Source organism: Sus scrofa, chromosome 16 (assembly GCF_054392235.1).
Source record: "Sus scrofa isolate SSC_HxYL_T2T_F1_AM1 chromosome 16, Sscrofa_HxYL_maternal_Yorkshire_Landrace_v2.0, whole genome shotgun sequence".
In the NCBI taxonomy this organism is placed as follows: Eukaryota; Metazoa; Chordata; class Mammalia; order Artiodactyla; family Suidae; genus Sus; species Sus scrofa.
Genome location: NC_139398.1, coordinates 34787113 through 34811956, shown reverse-complemented (window position 1 = coordinate 34811956; position 24844 = coordinate 34787113). Strand labels below are relative to the sequence as shown.

Below are 24844 nucleotides of genomic sequence, written 5' to 3'. Positions count from 1 at the left end.
CCAGCTTTCTTTTGATTTCCATTTGCATGAATTATCTTCTTCCATTCCCCAACGTTAAATAAGTCTGTATGTGTCCCTGGATTTGAAGTGGGTCTCTTGTAAGCAGCATATATATGGGTCTTGTTTCTGTACCCATTCAGCCAGTCTATGTCTTCTGGTTGGCACATTTAATCCATTTACATTCAAGGTAATTACTCCAATATTTCTAAACCAATCTCATTTTTACCAAAGGGGAAACATGGTGGGAGAGGGGGTAAATTAGGAGTTCGGGATTGACATGTACACACCACTCTACATAACATACATAGGTAATAAAGACCTAATGTATAACATAGGGAAATCTACTCAATACTATATAATAACCTAATGGGGAAAGAATCTGAAAAGGAATAGATATATGTAAAATGGATTTACTTTGCTATGCCTAACCCAACTTTATAAGTCAATGATTCTCCACTAAAAATTTTTTAGAAAAATAAAATATGAATAGACGAATCACTAGTACAGAAATTGAAACTGTGATTTAAAAATTTCCCAAAACAAAAGTCCAGACCAGATAGCTTCACAGATCATTCTATTAAACACTTAGAGAAGAGTTAATACCTATTCTACTGAAACTCTTACAAAAATTGTGGAGAAAGAAAACACTCTTAAGGCTCATTCTATAAGGCCACCATCACCCTGATACTGACACCAGAAAAAGATACCACAAAAAAAGAAAATTACAAGCCAGTATCACTGATGAACATAGATGCAAAAATTCTCAACAGAATACTAGCAAACTTAATCCAAACATATATTAAAAAGGTCATACACCATGATCAAGCCGGATTTATCCCAGGGATGCCAGGATTCTTCAGTATCCATAAATCCATCAGTGTGATATACCACATTAAGAAACTGAAGAATAAGAACTAAAGGATCATATCAAAAGATGCAGAAAAAGCTTTTAACAAAATTCAACCCCTATTTCTGATAAGAACTCTCCAGAAAGCAGGCAAAGGAAACTACTTCAACATATATGACAAACCCAAACTAACATCATTCTCAAAAATGATGAAAAGATGAAAGCATCTCCATTAAGATCAGGAACAAAACAAGAATGTCCACTTTCACTATTATTATTCAACATAGCTTTGGAAGTTCTAGCCATGGCAATCAGAGAATAAAAAGAAATTAAAGGAATCTAAATTGGAAAAGAAGAGTAAAACTGTCACTGTTTGCTGATGAAATGAGACTATACATAAAAAGTTCTGAAGATGCTATCAGAAAACCATCAGAGTTCCATCAATGAATTTGGCCAAGTTGTAGGATACAAAATTAATACACAGAAATCCTTTGCCTTCCCATACACTAACAATGAAAGAAAGGAAAGAGAAATTAGGGAAACAATCCCATTTGCCATCACATCAAGAAAAATAAAATAGCTAGGAATAAACCTATCTAAAGAGGCAAAAGACCTGTATTCTGAAAACCACAAGACGCCAGTGAAAGAAATTAAAGATGACACAAAGAGATGGAAAGATCTCTTGGATTGGAAGAATCAGTGTTGTCAAAATGACTATACTAACCAAAACAATCTACAGATTCAATGCAATCTTAGGTTACTAATGACATTTTTCACAGAACTAGAACAAAAAAACTTTTTTTAATTTCTATGGAAACACAAAAAACCCTGAATAGCCAAAGAAACCTTGTAAAAGGAAAAAAAAAAAAAAAACTAGAAGAATCAGGCTCCCTTATTTCAGAATACCCTACAAAGCTACAGTCATCAAAACAGTATGGTACTGACACAAAAACAGAAATATAGATCAGTGGAACAGGATAGAAAGCCCAAAGACAAACCCACACACATGGTCAACTAATCTATGACAAAGGAGGCAAGAACATGCAATGGAAAAAAAAAGACAGTCTCTTCAGTAAGTGGTACCAAGAACACTGGACAGCTACATGTAAAAGAATGAAATTAGAACATTCTCTAACACCATACACAAAAATAAACTCAAAATGGCTTAGACCTGCATGTAATACCAGATACATAAAATTCCTAGAGAAAAACATAGGCAGAACACTCTCTGATGTAAATTGCAGCAATATCTTTTTAGATCCACCGCCTAGAGTAATGAAAATAAAAACAAAAATAAATAAATGGGACCTAATTAAACTTAAAATGGTTTTTTTTAAAGGAAACCATTAAAAAACAACAAAAAAAGACAATCCATAGAATGGAAGAAAATCTTTGCAAACAAAGCAACTGACAAGGGATTAATCTCCAAAATACATGAACATTTCATGCAGCTTTATATAAAAAAAAACACACAACCCAATCCAAAAATGGGCAGAAGATCTAAACAGACATTTCTCCAGAGAAGACAAAACAAAAAAACACATGAAAAGATGCTCAACATCACTAATTATTAGAGAAATACAAATATCACCTCACACCAGTCACAATGACCACAATCAAAAAGTCTATAAACAATAAATGCTGGAGAAGGTGTGGAGAAAAGTGAACCCTCCTACACTGTAGTTAGGAATGTAAATTGGTGCAAGAGTATAGAGATTCCTTAAAAAACTAAAAATAGAATTACCTTATGACCCAGGAATCCCAGTCCTGGACATACATCTATAGAAAACTATCATTCGAAAAGATACATGCACCCCAATGTTCACTGCAGCACTATTTACAATAGCAAGACATGGAAGCAATCTAAATGTCCATCAAAAGTGAAATGGATAAAGAAGATATGGTGACATATATACAATGGAATATTACTCAGCTACAAAGAAGCATGAAATAATGCCATTTGCAGCAAATGGATGGGCCTAGAGATTAACACACTAAGTCAAAGACAAATATCACATGATCTCACTTATATGTGGAATCTAGTAAAGGAATCTAGTAAAAAAAAAAAATGATACAAAGAACTCATTTAGAAAACAGAAACAAATTCACAGATTTCAAAACAAAACTTATGGTTACCAAAGGGGGAACTGGGGTGGGGAGGGAAGAATTAGGAGGATAGGAATAACATATACACACTACTATATATAAAACAAAAAAGTAACAAGGACCTACTGTATAGCACTGCATCTATAAATGACTACAATTCTTATAGAATGTTACTACTAATGGAACTTTAATAGCCAACACAGCTGGCATACCTAGAGTTAAACAGAGTGGTCCTGCTAGTTCTTATACAATATGTATAAGAATATTAGTAATATTAAAAAAACATAATTACAAATTAATATATGATATATTTCTAAATAAATTCCAAGAGGAATATCAATTGGATGTTCACAGAATAGAAATCTAAACAATTCATTTTTTATTATGCAATCAGCTCTTGTGGGGTAGACAATCTGATGTATGGATTACTCATGGAATATTTGTTTTTTTGTTTGTTTGTTTTTTAGGGCTGCGCCCATGGCATATAGAGGTTCCCAGGCTAGGGGTCCAATCGGAGCTGCAGCTGCTGGCCTATGCCACAGCCACAGCAATGCTAGATCGGCGCCATGTCTGCTACCTACACCATAGCTCATGGCAATGCCAGATCCTTAACCCACTGAGCGAGGCCAGGATTGAACCTGCAACCTCATGGTTCCTAGTCGGATTCGTTTCCACTGCACCATGACGAAAAGTCCCGAAAATGTTTATTTAATAAGATATTTAGAATTATCATAAACCAAAATAAAATTCTTATTAGATGATGTCTAACACATGAAATTATACAGATACCAAAGACTCACCACTGACACTCTTACAACTTTAAAGCATTCCTCTGACTGTTAAAGACTATGGCACCTCCCACCCATTGCTACAGTGAATTTCCAGAACAAAGCAATGATTTCACATTCCTACACAAAAAGTAGGTGAGGAAGGGAAGAAAAAAGGAAAGGAGGGATCTTATAATTGCCCAACCTGTCTTGTTGTGAGAGAATTAAATGAGTTAATACACACAAAGTGTTTGGAAGAGTACATCTGGCACACAGTAAGCACTCAATAACATTGGCTATCACTCTCATACAAAAACTCTGTCCTTCAGAATGCCTAGTCTCTATAAACTATCTAAGGAGCAGAAATAGCCCATATTTGGTAAGCACATCGTTGATCTTCAGGGCGAGTGCCTTGCCAATGCTCTTCAAGGCCAATCAGCATTAATTACAACAGCTACATGGGTGGTCATTAAAAATCACGAGTGATTTTGTTAAGCTTTCTTTTAAAATGAACTTTATAAATGTCAGGCACTGGATCTGCTGTTTTGAAACAATAGCTAACTTCTCTTCATGTTGGTGGATCGGGTATTAGGCACTACCACATAGAGTCACTTCAATTTAACTGATCTTTTCTTTTGGAAGTTACTCAGGCTATGTCTAAAAACAAAATCTCAATGACTTCATTTCTAATATATAACTCCACTTCAAAAAGAAAATAAAAAATATTAAATCCTGCGAAACCCCTTGATAATATACGTTTTCTAATATAACACTAATTTTGATATAAAGCAATTGGCAGTTGGCTCCCATCCTCTAAAACATGCTTACCCCATGGATTCTATGAAAACTCATATCACTATATTATATGTACTAGTTATTCGATGAACTGGGTTGGGCTTTTCCTGTCAAGTCTTATAACTTTTTCCAATGCATTTACTTGCCTGCAATTCTAGCTGCTGCCATTGAGTGGTGCCTGCTAATGGAAACTCAGAAGAGAAGAGGTAAAATACACAATTCTATAAACAAAAGAATATTTTATCAGTGATCATCATAATAAAATTTAGCTAACTATTCACTGTAAGATAGGGTTGTTATATAAAATATAATTTGAAATAATAGAAACAATTCTCTAACACATATTTAACATGTGTTATATTTTCCAATAGGTTTTATAAAATCTCTGATAATCTAGAAGGTAACAGCCTAGAGTTTCTTCTGTTCACTGCTTCCACTTACTCTTCCCTTTCTATGACCATTTTAAGATGACTGAGCTTCAGAGTATAGTATGAAATCTTACTGGTGCCAAGAATTATTTTCCTTTAACTACTTTCCTAGAAGACTTCTATACACCCTTCAACCCTCAAGTCAAATATTATTTCCTCTGTGAAGCTTTCCCTGATCACCCAAACACCTTACTCCAAACCTGCCACAGAGCTTGAGGCAGGTGGACCTAGGTATAGTGCATATTTGGCCCTCAGTGGGCCAGGACCTAAACATACATTTTATGAGCCAGCAATGCTAGACTATGACTAGGATTAAATCAGTCTATAAAGACAGCCATTTCTTCACAGGCCAATATCTGGTGGAGTCATGCCCACTATTTGCTACAATCACTCTTTTTTTATTTTTTTATTTTTTGTCTTTTTGCCTTTTCTTGGGCCACTCCCTCGGCACATGGAGGTTCCCAGGCTAGGGGTCAATTCAGAGCTGTAGCCACCAGCCTACACCAGAGCCACAGCAATGCGGGATCTGAGCAGCGTCTGCAACTTACACCACAGCTCACGGCAACGCCTGATCCTTAACCCACTGTGCAAGGCCAGGGATTGAACCCGCAACCTCATGGTTCCTAATTGGATTTGTTAACCACTGCGCCACGATGGGAACTCCCTCTACAATCACTCTTAAACAGGTACATGACTTAGTCAGCTGTCTTTGGTGGTAGTGGCCAAATAAAAACAATCTCCGTTTACAAACAAAAGGAGACGTACACTAGCCCAGTGGCAAAGTTAGTATTCTTGTAGCATATGAAAAGTCTGCAATAGGCTCAGTGGAAACAAATCCGACTAGGAACCATGAGGTTGCAGGTTCGATCCCTGGCCTCGCTCAATGGGTTAAGAAGTCGGCATTGCCATGAGCTGTGGTGTAGGTTTCAGGGGCGGCTTGGATCCTGCATCGTTGTGACTGTGGCATAGGCCAGCAGCTATAGCTCTGATTGGACCCCTAGCCTGGGAACCTCCATATGCTGTGGGTGCGGCCCTAAAAAGCAAAAAAAAAAAAAAAAAAAGAAAGAAAGAAAGAAAGAAAAGTTTGCAATAAATTAATTAACCAAATGAGTCAACTCTCTGCTACGGAAAGCTGTTATTAGAGCAATGTGTCTACAATTCCTCTAAGAGAGTTATAAATCTTTCAAGAACCTTAACAATAAATACAATAACAGCAAATAACTTACGGAGTGCTACTATGAGACAAACACTATCCTAAGCACTTTAGGTATATACAGTCATTCATTGCTCAGACAACCCCATTTTACAGAAGACCAAGCAGAAGAACAGAGACACGAAATAACTTGCCAAAGTTCATGGTAAATGGCAGAGTCTGGATACAAACTTGCATAGTCTGGCTCCAGGGTCCATGCAGAGACCTACATTTTACTGCCTTGTAACTAAAAGAAATATGGAATATTTTCAAAGCCTGGAGAAAAGACATAATGGTGAAGTTGTGACCATGTCCTATACTCAAAACAAGGAGTGACTTTCACAGAGCAGGAAATACATTATACTAAGACCAAGCACATAGCACACACCCATACACACACACCCCAACACCCACAACTGAAACAAAAATTTCAGAAAACAGTGCTACTCATGACACAGTACAACAATTTCTACTCAATTTATTTATTTATTTATTTTTTTTTTTTTTTTGTCTTTTTGCCTTTTCTAGGGCCTCTCCCATGGCACATGGAGGTTCCCAGGCTAGGGGTCTAATCGGAGCTATAGTTGCTGGTCTACACCACAGCCACAGCAATGCGGGACCTGAGCCACATCTGTGACCTATACCACAGCCCACGACAACGCCAGATCCTTAACCCACTGAGCAAGGCCAGGGATCGAACCCACAACCTCATGGTTCCTAATGAATTCCTAGTCAGATTCATTAACCACAGAGCCACGATGGGAATTCCTACTCAATTTTATTTTGTGCAAAATGCTGATCCCAAAAGGGTCTCACAAAGAGTTTGGAAAAACACTGCACTACCCCAGGATCAGCTTGCTTATGCAACCATCTATTCTGAAGGAAGATACAGTAAACAGGACACAGATGATTGTGGGCTTAAGATAACTAAAGGGAGGAAGGGTATAATGGAGCCAGCCATGAGTCCCAATCCCTAATTCCACCCCAAGCAGATGAGGGACCCACCAACTCACTTCCTTTTTTAAGCCAGTGCTGTGAGGATTACGTGAGACCAAGTATAGGAAGCTCCTTGCCCATAACACATATAAACACTGACTCTTAGGGTTTATTCTGTTAAAGTAACTTTCATAAAAGCAGAGGTTGGGGTTATTTTGAAGTGAGAAATGAACTAGTAATTGATACTATGACTTACTAAAGACTCAAGCACCATCCTATCTGGAAAAACTTTCTCTTTCCAGGTGAGTCTGAAACCTAACTCCCAGGCTGAAAAGTAACTAGAGAAAACTATGCTCTTTCATTATGGGACCTACGTCTCCCAGCAAACAGGGCTACATGTTCCTCTGAAGAAACAATCCAGAATGAGCCACTCTCATGTCCTTGCTGCAAAACATAGAGTTATGGGTGCACAATGACCTCAGGAGACTGGGAAGTGCCCTGGAGAGTAAGGCATGTTGTATTCATCTCTGTGCATTCAGCTCAAAGCATGGTGCCTAGTGCAGGGCCTGACCCACAACAATGGATGTAAAATAAACATTTGCTGAGCTGAACTGAAGGAAATTTCTGGCCTGTGGAGCAAAGGTCTTCCAAATGCAAACCTTATCATCTGTTTCATTTCTATATGATTTGCTTTCTGCCTCTTCTTCATGCACTCCCACGCCAGATAGTTCTCCGGGTAACAAGTTTTTACACTGCCCACTGTTTCCACTCCTCCTTCCTAACCAAAGCCTATTTAGCATTGGCTTACTTCTCTGTAGTTTAGTTTTAGAACTGTTCTTCACAATGATAACTGGCATTTTTTGAAAGGTCAGAATTAAATGAATGTAGTTTAAGACTTTTACAGAGAAAGACATTGGTCCAGGGAAGGCAAGTACATTGCCTGTGTTCTCACAGGGAGGAGAAGACAGATGCTGAATTAACTTATGGTACAGCTTTACAGTAACAGCAAACCTGGCCTCGGATATTTTTGTTTGTTTGTTGTCTTTTTAGGGCTACACCTGAAGCATATGGAGGTTCCCAGGCTCGGGGTCAAATTGGAGCTACAGCTGCCAGTGTATAACACAGCTATAGCAACTCGGAATCCAAGCCGCGTCTGTGACCTACACCACAGCTCATGGCAAAGCTGACTCCTTAACCCACTGATCGAGGCCAGGGATCAACCTGCAACCTCATGGTTCCTAGTCAGATTCGTTTCCACTGCACCACGACAGGAAATCCCGGCCTCGTATATTTTAAAAACATTTGGTTGAAGAAAATAAAAAAACCCAGTGGAGTTTCCCTGTGGAGCAGCAGGTTAGGATCAGGCATTGTCACTGCTATGGCTTGGGTTTGATCTGTGGCTGGGGAACTTCTACCCACCACCAGCATAGCCAAAAAAAAAAGATACATAAAATAAAAAGTAAACTTGTATTGATTACCAGCTATGTGCCAAGTACTATGATTTCTAAATATTACATTTAAAACTTGCAACGACCTTACAAAATTATACAAATATACATCCTGTAGATTCTCTGGGTGACATGAAAAAACACAGAACTTTGAAGATATACATAGCAATTTCTCTGCCAATGTTTAACCTTCCTAGAGTGAACTAATTGGAGAAACTCAGTATAAGTTGCTTAAAATGCTGTTACACATTTTAAATAAATCTAGTAAATACAGAACTTTTAAATTCACACTGCAAGTAGAATGAAGTGTCATGACAAAGAAACCCTTTAAAGGCTGGTATGGATGGCAATTTAACAAAATGCATTAATAGTCGTTAAAATGTTCACACACCTCGAGGAGCTTTGTGTGTCAAAGCTATGGATGTTTACCATAGTAGCCCCAAATTTTAAAATATTTTACTGACCCAATTAAGAATATTAACAAACTCATTACATGTTAGCATGTTTTTATGAAACAATATGTACACAAAAACATGTCTTATGAAAATATATTTCCAAAGCAAACAAATAAAAATAGTAAGAAATGTAGCACTGTCCTACATTTTGGCAAAGCACTTTAAAGTGTGGCTTATAACAATAAAAAATAAAAAAATTTAAAATTTAAAAATTTTTTAAAATATAGTGTGGCTTAGTAAAGGACAGTACTCAATACTTCTGTATTTAGTCTATTGCAATGTGTTGTTCTGGCTAAACCACATGAAGGGAAATCCATCATAAAGCACAGGTATGCAGTAGGGAAAACAGGAGTATTTTAATAGCCCTTTCATGTAGTTGCAGAGAGTCTTCAGCACTACCCCCAAACTCAACCAATGGTAGTTTCTTGAAAGTTATTCACAATGTGTAAATTAATAGACTTTACATACTCTCACATTAAAATCTATAGTTCAATCTTTTACTCTGAAAAGACCTTTTAACTATGCATTAAACAATTGCAAAAAAATACCCATTAATATGATAACTGATCTCATTTTTAAAAAATCAGGGAGTTCCTGTTTTGGTGCAGCAGAAACAAATCTGACTAGTATCCATGAGGATGCAGGTTCGATCCCTGGCCTCACTCAGTGGGTCAGAGAATCCAGCATTACCATTACCATCACAGACTCAACTCAGATCCCGCGTTGCTGTGGCTGTGGTGTAGGCTGGCAACTGCAGCTCTGATTTGACCCCTAGCCTGGGAACTTCCATATCCCATGGTTGTGGCCCTAAAAAGCAAAAAAAAAAAAAAAAAAAAAAAAAAAAAAAAAAAAATCGGTTAAGTACTAAGAAGCTATTAGGTGCAGAATTAAAAAAAAAAAAAAAAAAAAAAGACCAAAATTCTACATTTTACCTGGAAGCTCAAATTTTACCTTTGGACATAAATCTGCCAATTGTTTTCATTAAAACGACAGTGACTTTGTTCAATTTTTTTTTTTTGGATAAAATGTCTGCCAAATATCCTGTCTGATATATTGCTGTGAATGTTCTTACAAATAAAAATGATGTTCCATGAAAAAAAAAGTTAGCTCACAACTCAATGACACAAGCGCTTTTCCACCAGACAACTGGCATACTTTGGCACAGGGCGGAAGTGCTTTATGTGCCACTGCCATGTTGTTATACAGAACAGTAAAAACATGCACTCAAGTGAGAAGACTTAATAAAACGAATGAGTTTTACTGCTTCATCAAAGACATTCTTAAGTAAATCTGGAATTTTTTAAAAATTGTAACTGTGTGGCAGTAAATACAACGATCACTAATGCAGTTTAGTACCACTGCTTTCACTAAGGCCAAGATAAGAGGAGTTTCACCCACCACCACTTTGGTGTCATTAGTACAAATGTCAACACAGTGAAAAAAGCCAAGTTATGCCTTAGCAATTTTATGAAAATATTTTGACTTTGCAGAGAAGCAAAAAGGTCCCTGGATCCCGTTATGAATTCCTGCTGCAAACCATTATTTCATTCATCACTATCTCCCATACTCTATCTTTACATTAGAGAATTTGCTACATATATTTTACGTTCTCCAACAGCCAATCCACAGTGCATAGTACCTCCATTCTAACTGATGATGCTAGTTTCCTGAATCTAAGAAAAATTATGGGGAAAGAGTGGAGGATTTTCTCAACTGTGGTTTGGAGTACTTGCTCTACCACTGGCTAACTATCTGACCTTGCCTAAGTCACCAGTCTCAGCATCAATTTTCTTATCAGTAAAACCACGTAAGAGGTAGAGTAGCTGAGTGTTTCTCACCTGAGGGGTGGGTAGCATATGGAAGGAAATTAGATTCACTACAAATGATGAGCAGTCTACTGATGGGTGTATGTTTCATATATGAAAACTCTACAAGCAGAAAAAAGGAATCACTGACCTAACCGAAAGAAAGCCACTCATTACAAAATTCTAAGAATATGGTCACAACTGCCCCAACCTTCACCCATCCAATCTATGCTCTGTAGAAATGCCAGAGTAATTCATTTTAAGGTAAATTGGACTGTGTCACTCTCCTGCTTAAAATCCTTTAGCTTCTTGTGGTTCTCCTTGGAATAAAATCCAAATGTGTTCAACGTGGTCGGTAAGCAAGGCCCTGCATGACCTGGCCCCCACCTACTTAAGCAAATGCATCATGCTGCTCTCCATCTTGCTCCCTGTGCTTTAGTGATGTTGGATTTCTCTCAGTTCCTATAGCAGCATTTTAATATGATGCTGCCTCTGTCTGGGACAGCATCCCCTTCTCTCTGCCTACCAATAACCATTTATCTTTCAGATCTCACCTTAAACATCACAACCACAGAGAAGCTTTTAATGACTCTCCATTACACTTTAGGTCTTCCTCGTATATTTTTCCTTCACAGCACTTTACACACAGAGTTATTTACTTAACTATTCATAAGTATTTTCAAATGTCTCTCTCTTCACTACATTTTAAAACTTACAAGAGCAAGAACTGCTTTATTTATCCACAATAATTAGCTCGGTCTGAGCACACAGTGGTTGTTGGCTGACAGACAAAATGGTTTTACAACAAAAGCAGAATGGAATTAAGAATGTTAAAAAATTGTCTGTGTGCAAAGGATATATTTTTTGGTAAAACAAACAATTATGCAATGGGTTATGAAAAAGAATCATAATCTTCAACATATTTGGAACATGTAAGTAAAATCGCCTAGGGTAAGATAAAGAATGCTAACTACAGGAGTTCCCGTTATGGCATAGCAGAAACGAATCCGACTAGTATCCATGGGGATACAGGTTCGATCCCTACCCTCACTCAGGGGTGAGGGACCCGGTGTTGTCATGAGCTACGGTGTAGGTCACAGACATGGCTCAGATCCTGCACTGCTGTGGCTGTGCCGCTGGCCGGCAGCTGTAGCTCCGATTCGACCCCTGGCCTGGGAACCTCCATATGCCACAGGAGCGGCCCTAGAAATGGCAAAAAGAAAAAAAAAAAAAAAGAATGCTAACCACAACATAGTGATGTGATATAAATCAGAGGCTGCTCTACTTCCTCAGTTATTCTATGTATAGATAAACCTATGTAACCAAATTTTTGTTGGAAGAAAATATTATCAGTAAGCCTTATTTCCTCCATGAAAATATAGACTATTATTGCAAGACTTAAGTGACCCTATGAAGCATAGTTAAGCAAGTCTCTGCTAGCTGTATTTGTAGATAAGTTAGTCCAGCTTTCCAAAAAATATTTTATTGAAATTAACAGAACACAACCCATTAGGGAAATATGTATCAAAGGAAAGCTTGTAATTAGTAATTTATGAGATCTTTATAGTCTACTTTTCTTATTACTATTTTTATAATAACAGAAAAGTGTTTTCAACAGAAAAGCTATTTTCACTTGCAATCTTTTTTAAAAAGCCATAAGAAAATTTAACAGTTTCCTCAAGACAAATTTTAGAAGTAACATTACAAGAAAAGATAGTTTATAAGATAGAAATAGTTTTACAGTCACATAAACTTAGAAGATTTAGAAAGAAGCAACAGAAAAGAACAACTCATTATTCACACTCCCTAGCAAAGTGCCTGATAACATGTCACCCTAACTTCATCAACTGTGTCAATATGAAACTAAAACCATGAGGTGACAATTTTTTCAAAGCTGGGAATGGATTCAACAGGCTTATACAACACAACAGAAGAGAAGGGATTCAGAAACTGTACACATCTACACTTGCCAGGCGGTCACAGATACTTAGAAAAGAGATGGGAAAGATAATGCAAAAAGGAAAAGTCATTTATTGCAGCCAAGTCTTTTGGAAAAAGTCAGAGAGTCAAAACGAAGAAATGTTTTAATTTTAATTACGAGTTTCAAAAATTGCAAAACCCACAATACGAAAACAGCTTTTATTCTCATTCCCACAGCTAAGCTCACTTCACCAGTTTTCTCAGAACAACATTCTTCTTCATAAACAACTACTCCATAAATGGCCAAAAGGGCCACCACACACCCTAAGAGTAGTGGCGTAAGAGTCACGCATACAGATCTGTTCATTCACACAGGGAGTGGACCAGCTGTACTGATGCTACCTTGCCTGACCTAAAAATTCCCAGAAGATATTCAAACTGCCCTCTATCAAATCCTCTGTTAACCTACCAATGCCAGTAAACAAGTACACTCTTCAATATTTGGAGACATCCATACTTTCCTTTAAAAAATAAACATGTAAATGAATGAATAAATATTTTAAAAATTGGACTGGTGTGACACTTAGAGATGTATCGATGAAATTAATGATGTTTCTCTTAGTGATTCCAAGATAAAGAAAATACTAAGGAGTTCCCGTCGTGGCGCAGTGGTTAACGAATCCGACTAGGAACCATGAGGTTGCAGGTTCGGTCCCTGCCCTTGCTCAGTGGGTTAACGATCCGGCGTTGCCATGAGCTGTGGAGTACGTTGCAGACGCGGCTCTGACATAGGCCGGTGGCTGCAGCTCCGATTCAACCCCTAGCCTAGCAACCTCCATATGCTGCGGGAGCGGCCCAAGAAATAGCAAAAAAAGACAAAAAAAAAAAAAAAAGAAAAGAAAATACTAAAAAGCATCCCTCATCGTTTATAATTCCTACATAGAAATTATTATTCAATATTGATGTCCCCATAACCAAAAGAAGCTGCTAAATAACAACTGTGAAAAGTATGCAGATAAATTTTATACTGCAAATTGTGAAATTTTATACTGTAAACATATGATATAAAATATCTAAGTCAGTTGAAAGTACTAGGAAAATTACAAATCAATCAAAGGCTATTCAAGCATAACACAGGAGCTTAAAAATTAAAATTTACATAAAATAAAAACGCTTAATTATAAATTACTCTTGCCTGTTCAGAAAATTCAACTCCCCCAGTAATATTTTATTAGCTTATTTTGAGCTACAGAATATAAATGACATTATATTTCAACTTTTTTTAAAAAAAGAATGTAAAAGACAAATTACCTCTACATGTTTCATTAAAAACACTGAAAATTTATGCTATGGCTTTTCAAAAAATTACATATTAGGTTTTAACAGTAATCCAAATCATACTACTAGTAAACATAGCAAAATGTATAATTCACCAGTAAAGTCATGTATGAAATTTCTCCTCTGTGTCTACTGCTTTGACTGCTTTAGACCAGCATCCAATTACTTTCAATCACCTCAAAACCAAAATATAATTAACAAATATCTACACTGTTTTTGATGTGTTATTTTCAAGTCACTTCAAAATAAGTGATTACATAAAGCCCTACTTTTTCGCTCTTACCGGTTCCTAGGGGAAAACTAGTTCTAGAGCTAAAAACACTGCCTGCTCCTCAATAAATGTTCATTTCATTTTCCAATTAAAAGACATTTCCAGAATTTTGAGTTTCATTGTATTATGCTTCATGATAGGAACTGAGAACACTGACATTTTCCACTTAAGACAAAATAAATTACACACAAAAAACCCACAAAAATCCAATCTCGGTCTTCTGTGTTAACAAATTAATCCACATAAAAATCAACAAACATCCTTGCTACACTTAATCAAACATCATAATTTAGACAATAACCTTAAGGATTCTACAGCTGAATTATAGGCAAAGACTTAAAACTGTGGTGATCACACATCAACCTGAATGGTAATATTAAGAGGGCAACCACAACCAAAAACCCTAATTATTAGTTCCAAACCCAACCTTTTAAAGACTTTATCCTGGTAGTGCTGCAATGAGCTATAATTATAATTTTTAAATATTACAGACATTTTACCTACTGTTTGTTTCTAACAGAAATCTAAATAACAGAGCTGAGTAAAAGGAAATGATTTGGAGGGGAGGGAATTTATATTAACCAAATGAATTTATGATAAAATTAAAAGAAGATCTATATTTTCCTTCCATTCAAAACTACAGAAAAAGCTTGTCAATTGAAGCTAAATCAACTAACACCGAAATATGCACATCTCAATTACAGCAGTAATTTGAGAACAGATTCCCATTACTCTCAGAAGTCATGAAGAAAAACAGCTTTTAAAAGTGTCTAAGAAAATTTTGTCTTTTATTATATTTCACCATAACCAGAAGTTTGAACAGAAATTTTCAGGATTTAGGTTTTATTGATGACTAAATCCTAATTAATTTTTAGTGAAGTTATCTGTTTCATATAAGATTTCTATTAAAAATGCTTTAAAATAGACATATTGTTAATTACCCACACAATGAAAATAAAATCAAAGCTATTAATTTTACAAATGCTAGTAGCTGTTGAAAGATAGTTTAAAAAGCACCCTTATAGCTTTAAAATGAAAAATTATGAGAGTACATTAAAGAATAACTAGATTTAGATAAAAGGACCAAAGCATTACCAGACACTGTAGAAACAAGATCTAAACAATGTAAATATATTTTCTTTTTTTTTAATTGAGGTAAAATTGACATACAACATTATATTAGTTTCAAGTATACAACATATAAAATTCAACATCTGTATATCCTGCAAAATGATCACCAGAATAACTCTAGTTAACATCTGAAAACTTATTTTCTGTTTCTAAACGGGGATCATTAAAAAAGAACCATAAGGAATATGAACACCACCTGACTTATTTGGCGGCACAGACAGTACAAAACTCTGCCCAGAACCAGAAAGTAAGCAAGAAAGTCTCCTAGCAGCCAAAGATAGAAAAATTAATGTGCTTAGAAAACAAAACTCATACATTATACCAATTGCTTATTCTTTCTTTTTCTGTGCAAATTCTAAGAAACTTGAACCACCCTACCTTGACCCAATCCACAGCTTATCAGAAGCAAAACACTGAAGAGAGAAACTGAAGTACTTACATAGATCATTACATCAAGAGCAGCAAGAACCAACAATTAACAAAAGGGGAAATAAAAATAGCAGTTAAGAACTCAAAAAGCGGTAAAATAGGTCTACACATGCCAAGACTTCCTGAGGCATGTTACATGATGATGTAATAATTTATAAATTATAAATATGTTAAATTATATTTAAAACAAATAATAAAGGAAGCTAATATATTTTTTACGTTTCAAAAAAACTATTCAAATAGAAAAAAAACCTTCAAGTTATAGAAAAGTTAACTTTTCTGAGACTCACTTATATGAATCATTGTTCCCTGGAGAATTTTGTAATTATATTTACACATGTTATTGATTATCAAAATCAAGTCAAATCTGCCCAGCAGCCTTCCAGCAAAAGCCCGTGAGACTCAGAGGTAAATTAATAATTCAAAGTCATGGTGAATTGTGGTGTACCCTCTTGGTCTACAAAGTGACAACTTTGGCATGCTCTTTCCATGCCGAAATTCACCAAAAATTTTAATTGGTATAATGTATAATCTTTAAAAAGCTTCAAATAAAAATATTTATAATTTGCATCATGAAAAGCATTCACTAGTGGCAGTCTTCCTTTCCCAAAATGTATTCCTCGGGACACTATACCCGGAGTGTACCAGGTGTTGGCTGTAGGAGAGAGAAGCAGCTGTATAACTATGTCTAGAAAATGCTGGTTTCTTTTATTAATATATTTCTCAGGATCTTTTCTATATTTCGTCCTGGCCCTAGGACTCTGCAAGTACAAGACTAAGGAACCCTTTATCCATGGACACCCTACAGGTACTAACATCACTAGGAACAAATTTAGGAAACCTTGCTACCATCCCTCATCACTAGGTTCTCACAATCTAAATCAGCACTGATTTGCAGAAACTTAAAATGCACTGAAAAAATACCCAAGAAAAAACTTCAGGGGAGTAAAATGAACTATAATCCTCACTACCCTTTTTACTACATCTTATAATCAACTTTTAGATAAAAAATGGTAGGGGTGGAATGAATGACATCCATAAAGCCAATATTAAAGAGATTCTCTTCACGAATCAACCTTTCCACAGAAAGAAGCTCATGGACTTGGAGAACAGACTTGTGGTTGCCAAGAGGAAGGGGAAGGCAGTGGGATGGACTAAGAGTCTGAGGTAATAGATGCAAACTATCGCATTTAGAGTGGATAAGCAATGAGATACTTCTGTATAGCACACTGAACTATATCTAGTCACCTGTGATGGAACAGGATGGAGGATAATATATATCCGATCAGTTTGCTGTACAGTAGAAATTGACAAAACACTGTAAATCAACCATAATGGAAAAAATAAAAATCATAAAATAAAAAAATACACATGAAGATGCTCTTAATTTTTTAATTGGAAAAGCTTCAAAGCTACACAAAAGTTAAAAGAGTAGTACAATAAATACCTATAGACCTTTTTTTTTTTTTGCTTTTGCTTTTTACGGCTGCACCTGCGGCATATGGAGGTTCCTAGACTAGGGGTCAAATTGGAGCTACAGCTGCCAGCCAACGGCACAGCCACAGCAACATCAGATCCAAGTCATGTCTGCAACCTACACCACAGCTCATGGCAACGCTGGATCCTTAACCCACTGAGCGAGGCCAAGGATCGAACTCACAACCTTATGGTTCCTAGTCAGATTCGCTTCTGCTGCACTAAGACAGGAACTCCCTCTTTTTTTTTTTTTTTCATCAATGCCATGTACCCTAATATTTATTTTGTCACATCCATATTCTCAATCTCTCTTTCTATATATACATATAGAATGGAAGTATCTGATTCACTCACCAGCATCTACACACAGAGCTGTGTGCTGAGCTGGAATCTGCTTAATACAAACTCTGTACAAAGGACTCAGATTATACTTGGATCATTCGTGCTCCCATTCTGTACTCTTTGACAATTCAAAGTATAAAATGCTCCGTATCAGATCACATAAATTCACAAACAGAAATGACTTCCTCTGGATAAGTAAGCATTTTTATCTTCATTACCATCTGGTTTTCATTAACATTTACTTCCAAGCATAATGTAATAAGCTTTGCTTTACTGTCTGTGTTTCATTCTTGTAAACTTGTGGAAACCAAAAAGATTGCCATATTACTCTCTCTCTCTCTTTTTATTCCAGTTCTAAATTAAAGCAAGAATATGATCCCAGAACATGATCCCAGGATCATGTTTCACACCGAAACTCCTGAAACCAAAAAGTTAAAGCACTAGCATTTCCAACTCATAGTCAGAAGAAACACCCATAATTTAACATGGTGTATGAGGCCAGGACAAACTATTATGTGCCACCCTGGCCTCCAATGGAATAGTTTCTCAAAAATGCTGTCCAATTCCTCACTCCTACTGCATCTGAATTTATGTGTAATATGTGCTCCTTTCGTGAATGGCAGGCACTGGGATGGCCAGGCTCCTCCCTCTCCTCCTGCAGCAAACATTGCCTGCCTGGCAAACATTCACTGTGTGTCAGCACTAAATATGTAACACTGTGATGACACAGGAGGTGTTGAGGTGAACAACTTTAATCTAGAGGCTATTTCACCACGGCCATATTATCCAAAATACGTGTTCTCCAGATGGCCAAAAGGAGGGGAACGCAGGAGAAATAAAGGTGAATGGGGCAAAGAGGGAGAAGAGGATATTATTAATATGAGCTTACTGGATCCTGACAAAATGATCCTAGTTTAACTCCTAAATAACCCTTAATAAAATCTCTGAGAGAGTGAAGAGTTTGTAAGTTGTGCAGTTGATGTTTCTCTGTCATGCTCACAAAATAGAGGAGAATGAGATAAATCAATGGGAAGCTGGGTAGCCCTCTGAGCTATGAGACACACTAAAAAGTATAGAGCAGATTTTTACCCAAAGGCCCTCAGTGAACTAATTTCTAAACGACAGGAATATTTCTTAACCCAGGATGAATTTCATAGTATCAGATCCAAGAATTCTGACAATGCCTGATCAGATGCTAGTTGTTCCTAACAATCCATGTGGTTTTCAAGTGTGAAGGAGAGTAATCAATATATGATGGCTGTTCATTTTACCCTAAAACCTATTTAGAGTAGCTTATAGTTTCACATGATGAAACAGTCATTTCACAATTACACTGAAGTATAATCAACAGTATCGCCAATTTTACTTTGTTTAACCTACTAACCCAGCATTTCTCCAATAATAAAATTAAAATCTTTTAACCCTAAGGGTCTTAGGGTTAAAAAAACCAAAAAGACGAAAACATTATCCTTGATCCTAATTATCTAATTTAAACAATGGGAGCTTTTGATCTCCAAACATAAATATATACTACCCTGACCTACTAGAGTAGATAGCTGGTAATTGTTTTTAAATATTGATACCTCAATTCAAGACTTATTCTTGCTTTTATAGAAAAATATTTCTAAGGACATTTATTCAAAATGAGTTACATCAAGTTATATTTGAAGCCCCAAGATCCCATTTCCATGCTCCTTTGCATCTCCTCCCCACATCCTACTTCATATGTCCAGGTCCACTCACCTTTCCTTGAAGGGTGAACTTGGTCCAGATGCAATATTAGTACATTTTACCTTTTATCATGGATATTTTCATGAGAATTTTTTTTTTAATCAAAGCATTAGCTTCTAAATTACTCTTACTTTGGAGTTCCCATCGTGGCACAGTGGAAACGAATCCGACTAGGAACCATGAGGTTGCAGTTCAATCCCCGGCCTTGCTCAGTGGGTTAAGGATCCGGCATTGACCTGAACTGTGGTGTAGGTTGCAGATGTGGCTTGTTATCTGGCGCTGCTGTGGCTCTGTCGCAGGCTGGCAGCATCAGCTCCAATTAGACCCCTAGCCTGGGAACCTCCATGTGCTGTAGGTGTGGCCCTAAAAGGACAAAAAATAAAAAATAAAAAAATAAATTACTCTTACTTCTAAATTTTTTTATTATTAAACATATTTTCTCAAAAAAATCTGAGAAATTGTAGTAAAAAAATAAAACAAACTACAAAATAATGTTGACATTAGAAGCCTGGGTATGGACTTTAATCCACCTGTCAGTTCTATGAGGCTTTTGTTCACAGCCATGACTAAGAACTTGGACATGGATGCCAGATAATAGAAAAAGAGGGAAAGCTATTGTACTTTAAGAAGCCAATGTAAGCTTGGTTCCAAAACCCAATAAAAACAATACAAATAATATTTTTAAAGTCTCATTTTACTTGTCAATATAAAATTAAAACCCTAAATAAAGTTCATGTTTCCTAAATAGAACAATATATTTTTAAAAAATACAAGGTGATCACAAATGATTTACCATAGGAAAGCAGGAATGGTTTGACATTCTGAAATGTATCAATGTACTTCTCTATGTCAACGGACAAAAAAAAAAAAAAAAAAAAAAAAGACACAATTATACCAAGTATCCCATGAAAACATCTGATCAAGTTGAACATCTACAATAAAATTAGAAACAGAAACAGATAAAATTTCCTTTTTTTTTTTTTTTTTTTTTTTGTCTTTTTAGGGCCACACCCGTGGCACATGGAAGTTCCCAGGCTAGGGGTCAAATCAGTGCTATAGGTGCCAGCTGACTCCACAACCACAGCAACGCCAGATCTGAGCCACATCTGTGACCTACACCACAACTCACGGCAATGCTGGATCCTTAACCCACTGAACAGGGCAAGGGATCAAATCCTCATCCTCAGGGATACCAGTCGGGTTCATGTCCCCTGAGCTACAACAGGAATCTCAAAATTTCCTTAATTTAATGAAATCCACTATAATTTTTTTTAAATCTTAAAAGATACATAGCACATGTTTTCCTTGTTTAGTTTTTGCTTGGGAATATGGGGCAGAGGGATGGGGAAGGCCAGACTAACTCCTAAGTTAGTAAGAGAGACCAAGGAAAACTCTCAAGCCTAAATAGTGTTCACCCCTGGCTATGTCAGGCCACTCCTCCAACAGAACTATAATGGCTCCACATTTCAAAAACCAATTAGTATTGCCCAGGCAGTGTAAAGACCCACTCACCGGCTCCTCGTCACAGTCAGATAATGTGATATCATCATCACTAGGGTCCCCTACCAGAGACTCCAAGGTAAAGGGAACTGTCCTGTCAATGAGGGAGAATATTGCAGAATGTTCTTAAGGAGGTGAGTGCTTGAACATGGGAGGGATCTGTATGCTGTGTGTGCACCTTTAAATCAATCACCACAACCTTTGTGACAACCACTTAAAAAGTACCTGACATAGTGGGTTCACACCCTGGCTCAGTCACTTAGAACCATGTATCCCTGGTAAAGCCAAAACCAGATTCTTCACTGAAATACATAATAACATGACTACCTACCTACTCTACTGCTGTGAGGAAAACATAAAATGTAAGTTTTATGCTTAGCACATGTAAAGTTTACTGCAAAATTTTGAATAAGTGTTAGTTATCATTAGCTATTACCTCAAGTTAGCTCACTGGAAAATTTTATCACCCTCTAAAGAGATGTTATTAAATCATTCCTACTGATTTTGACTTTTCAATTATATTATAGTATGGACTTCATACTCTTCAAAAGCTTGCCTTGCAATTACATTAAAATTATAGCCCATTAAACCTTAACCTCCGACACCTTATATGATCCAGTCCCTGCCTTCCGCCTCAAATTCAACAGCTATCATTCTCACCTTTCCTACTAATTGACAAAATGTCAACACGACTGGACTTTCTGACCCCCAAAATATGCTATATTAGATTCCCTTCTTTGTGTTTTTTGTTTTGTTTTGTTTTTTTGTTTTTTAGGGCCTCACCCTCGGCATATGGAGGATCCCAGGCCAGGGGTCAAATCAGAGCTTCAGCTGCTGACCTACACCACAGCCACAGCAACGCCAGATCTGAGCCACATCTGCAACCTACACCACAGCTCATGGCCACGCCAGATCCTTAACCCACTGAGCGAGGCCAGGGATCGAACCTGCGTCCTCATGGATGCTACTCAGATTCGTTAACCGCTAAGCCACAATGGGAACTCCAGTTATATTCCCTTCTTAAGGTCTTGAAATATGCTGCTATGTTGGCCTGGAAAGCTCTTTTCCCAGGGGATGCCTCATGTGCATGGTATAAGTCGCAACTAAAAGGTGTGCTTCTTCAAAGACTTTCTCTCTGACTACTCTGCATACAGTAGACCCTTACCTTTTATTCTCTATACTTTTGTTTTACCTTATTCTGAACACGTACTACTACATGAAACGATATTAATTTATTAGTGTATCTGTACCTTGTCTGTCTCGTAGCACTCACCTCCATTTGAATGTGAGCCCCACGAAGGCAGAGACTTAGATCACTGTGTTCCTGGCACACAGCACACACACTATATTTATTGATTGAAGTACCTATCTGGACTGATCTCCTGCACTTAGCCCATTGCTACTTACTACCCTAAGAGTCAAAGACCAAGAAACAATCAATCAAACTGCAAATCATCTGAATATATTAGTGACAGATTTCTCTAAAAGGTAGTAAAGAATATGCATAATGGGAGTTCCCGTCGTGGCCCAGTGGTTAACGAATCCAACTAGGAACCATGAGGTTGTGGGTTCGATCCCTGGCCTCACTCAGTGGGTTAAGGATCTGGCATTGCCGTGATCTGTGGTGTGGGTCGCAGACTCGGCTTGGATCCCATGTTGCTGTGGTGCTGGTGTAGGCCAGTGGCTACAGCTCCGATTAGACCCCTAGCCTGGGAACCTCCATATGCTGCGGGAGCGGCTCAAGAAAAGGCAAAAAGACAAAAAAAAAGAATATGCATAATGGGAGTGTCTACGGTTAAAGCCCACTTATCCTCATATAGAGCGAGGGACAAAGAAAGCCCAATTTGTACAATGGAAAAAGACAGTGGAGCACATTTTCAAATGTACAATATACCAGTAAGTCAGTGATCTGGGCAGGGAACTAAGAACTGCTCTCCTACGGAATGGGATAAACTACATTTTATACCCCATAAAATAATGCCATGATTTAGAACTTTATCCAAACTGTTTAGAGGATTAACAAAGTTAAATACACCTAATATAAAACCATTTAAATGTTTATTGTAGATCACTGACCTCAGAACATAAAACAATCACAGTTTCTCAAACTTATTTGATGATGGAGTATCTTTCTTCAACTACTAATTCACAACATATCCTGTAAATCAATTTGGGAAAAGCCTCTGTGGACGTCATAAAAGTTGTTGTGTTAGCAACTATTAGAGCTCACAATTCAGCCTGATTCTTAATAGTTCTGAGGACAAAACAGTTTGTTTTCCAATTGCTTTTATTCAGCTTAAGTTTTTAACCAGAATAGCCTAAATCCTCTATGCTTTTTGTTGTTTTCTTCCACATTAATATCAATTTAGGTATTTTTAATCTTACTATACTGCCTAAAGTCTCTAAATAGTTGTAGGCATCTCTGTTTTGCTTCCTATTTAAATGCAAGTAGCTTCAGGAGTTACTACGGTAGCACAGAGGGTTAAGGATCAGTCTGCAATGGCTCCGGTCACTGCTGAGGCACAGATGTGATGCCTGGGCCAGGACAATGAATTAAAAGATCTGGCTTTGCCACAGCTGCCACGTAGGTCACAGACAGATGTGGCTCAGATTCAGTCCTTGGCCAAGGGAACTTCCGTATGCCGAGGGTGTGACCATTAAAAAAAAAAAAAAAAATGCAAGCAGCTTCAGTACTCTAGTATATAATAACTATTTACTTCAAATTTTGGTAAATAGTTTTTATCAGGTTTTAGTAATTGCTTCCTATTCCTAGAACTTTTACTGGTGAAGATTGCTAAATTTAATCAAATATCAATTTTATCATATAATAAAATCATATGATTTTTCACCTTTCACTTTTAAAATGCTGATTTATAGTAAAAATTTCTTAATGATAAAATTTCCTAATTGTAAAATATCCTTGCATTCCTAGGATAAACCATAATTGGCCATGGAACATTATTTAGATTAGCTGCTAAATCTGGTTTTCTGATGCTAAAATAAGACTTTAAATACACATAATTTTTATTAAATTTTATTGAAGTATAATTGATTTATAATGTTATGTTAATTTCTGCTGTACAGCAAAATGATTCAGTTATACGTGTGTGTGTATATATATATGTATATATATATATTCTTTTTCATATTTTTTTCCATTACGGTTCATCATAGGATATTGAATATAGTTCCCTGTGCTATATAGTAGCATCTTGTTGCTTATCCATCCTCTATATAATAGTTTGCCTCTGCTAATACCAAACTCCCAAACCTTCCCTCGCTGAAGCCGGCCCCCTTGGCAACCACAAGTCTGTTCTCTATATCTGTGAGTATTAAACACACATAATTTAAATGTTTGGAAAGATAATAAGACAACGACAAAAAAGAAAACTACAAGAGTTCCCGCTATGGCACAGTGAGTTAAAAATCTGACTGTAGCAGCTCAGGTTGCTGCAGAGGCGCAGATTCAAACCTCAGCTGGGCATAGTGGGTTAAAGGTCTGGTGTTGCTGCAGCTGCAGTGTAGGTCACAAATACAGCTCAGATTTAATCTCTGGCCCAGGAACTTCCATATGCTGCAGGTGGAGCCATAAAAAATTTTTTTAATTAAAAAAACAAAAGAAAACTACATACTTCTGTTTATGAGAAATCTTAATCAAACGTATATCCTATTTCAGTCATATTCTGTATACTTCCAATTTTTAGTTCCTTTTAGTTCAAGTTTTTTGGTTTTTGGGGGTTGGTTTTTTGTTTTTGTTTTTGTATTTGTTTTTTGTCTTTTTAGGGCTGTACCTGCAGCATATGGAAGTTCTCAAGCTAGGGGTTGAATCAGAGCTGTAGCAGCTGGCCTACGCCACCACCACAGCAATGCAGGATCCAAGCCTCATCTTCAGCCTACACCACAGCTCACAGCAACACCAGATCCTTA

At 36.9% G+C, this 24844-nt stretch overlaps 1 protein-coding gene across 2 annotated transcripts in view; it reads right to left on the bottom strand.

Annotated features, from left to right (window-relative positions):
* WDR70 (WD repeat domain 70) overlaps nucleotides 1-24844 on the bottom strand; it is a 290519-nt gene that overhangs the window by 144352 nt on the left and 121323 nt on the right. The gene's annotated exons all lie outside the window — the stretch shown is intronic.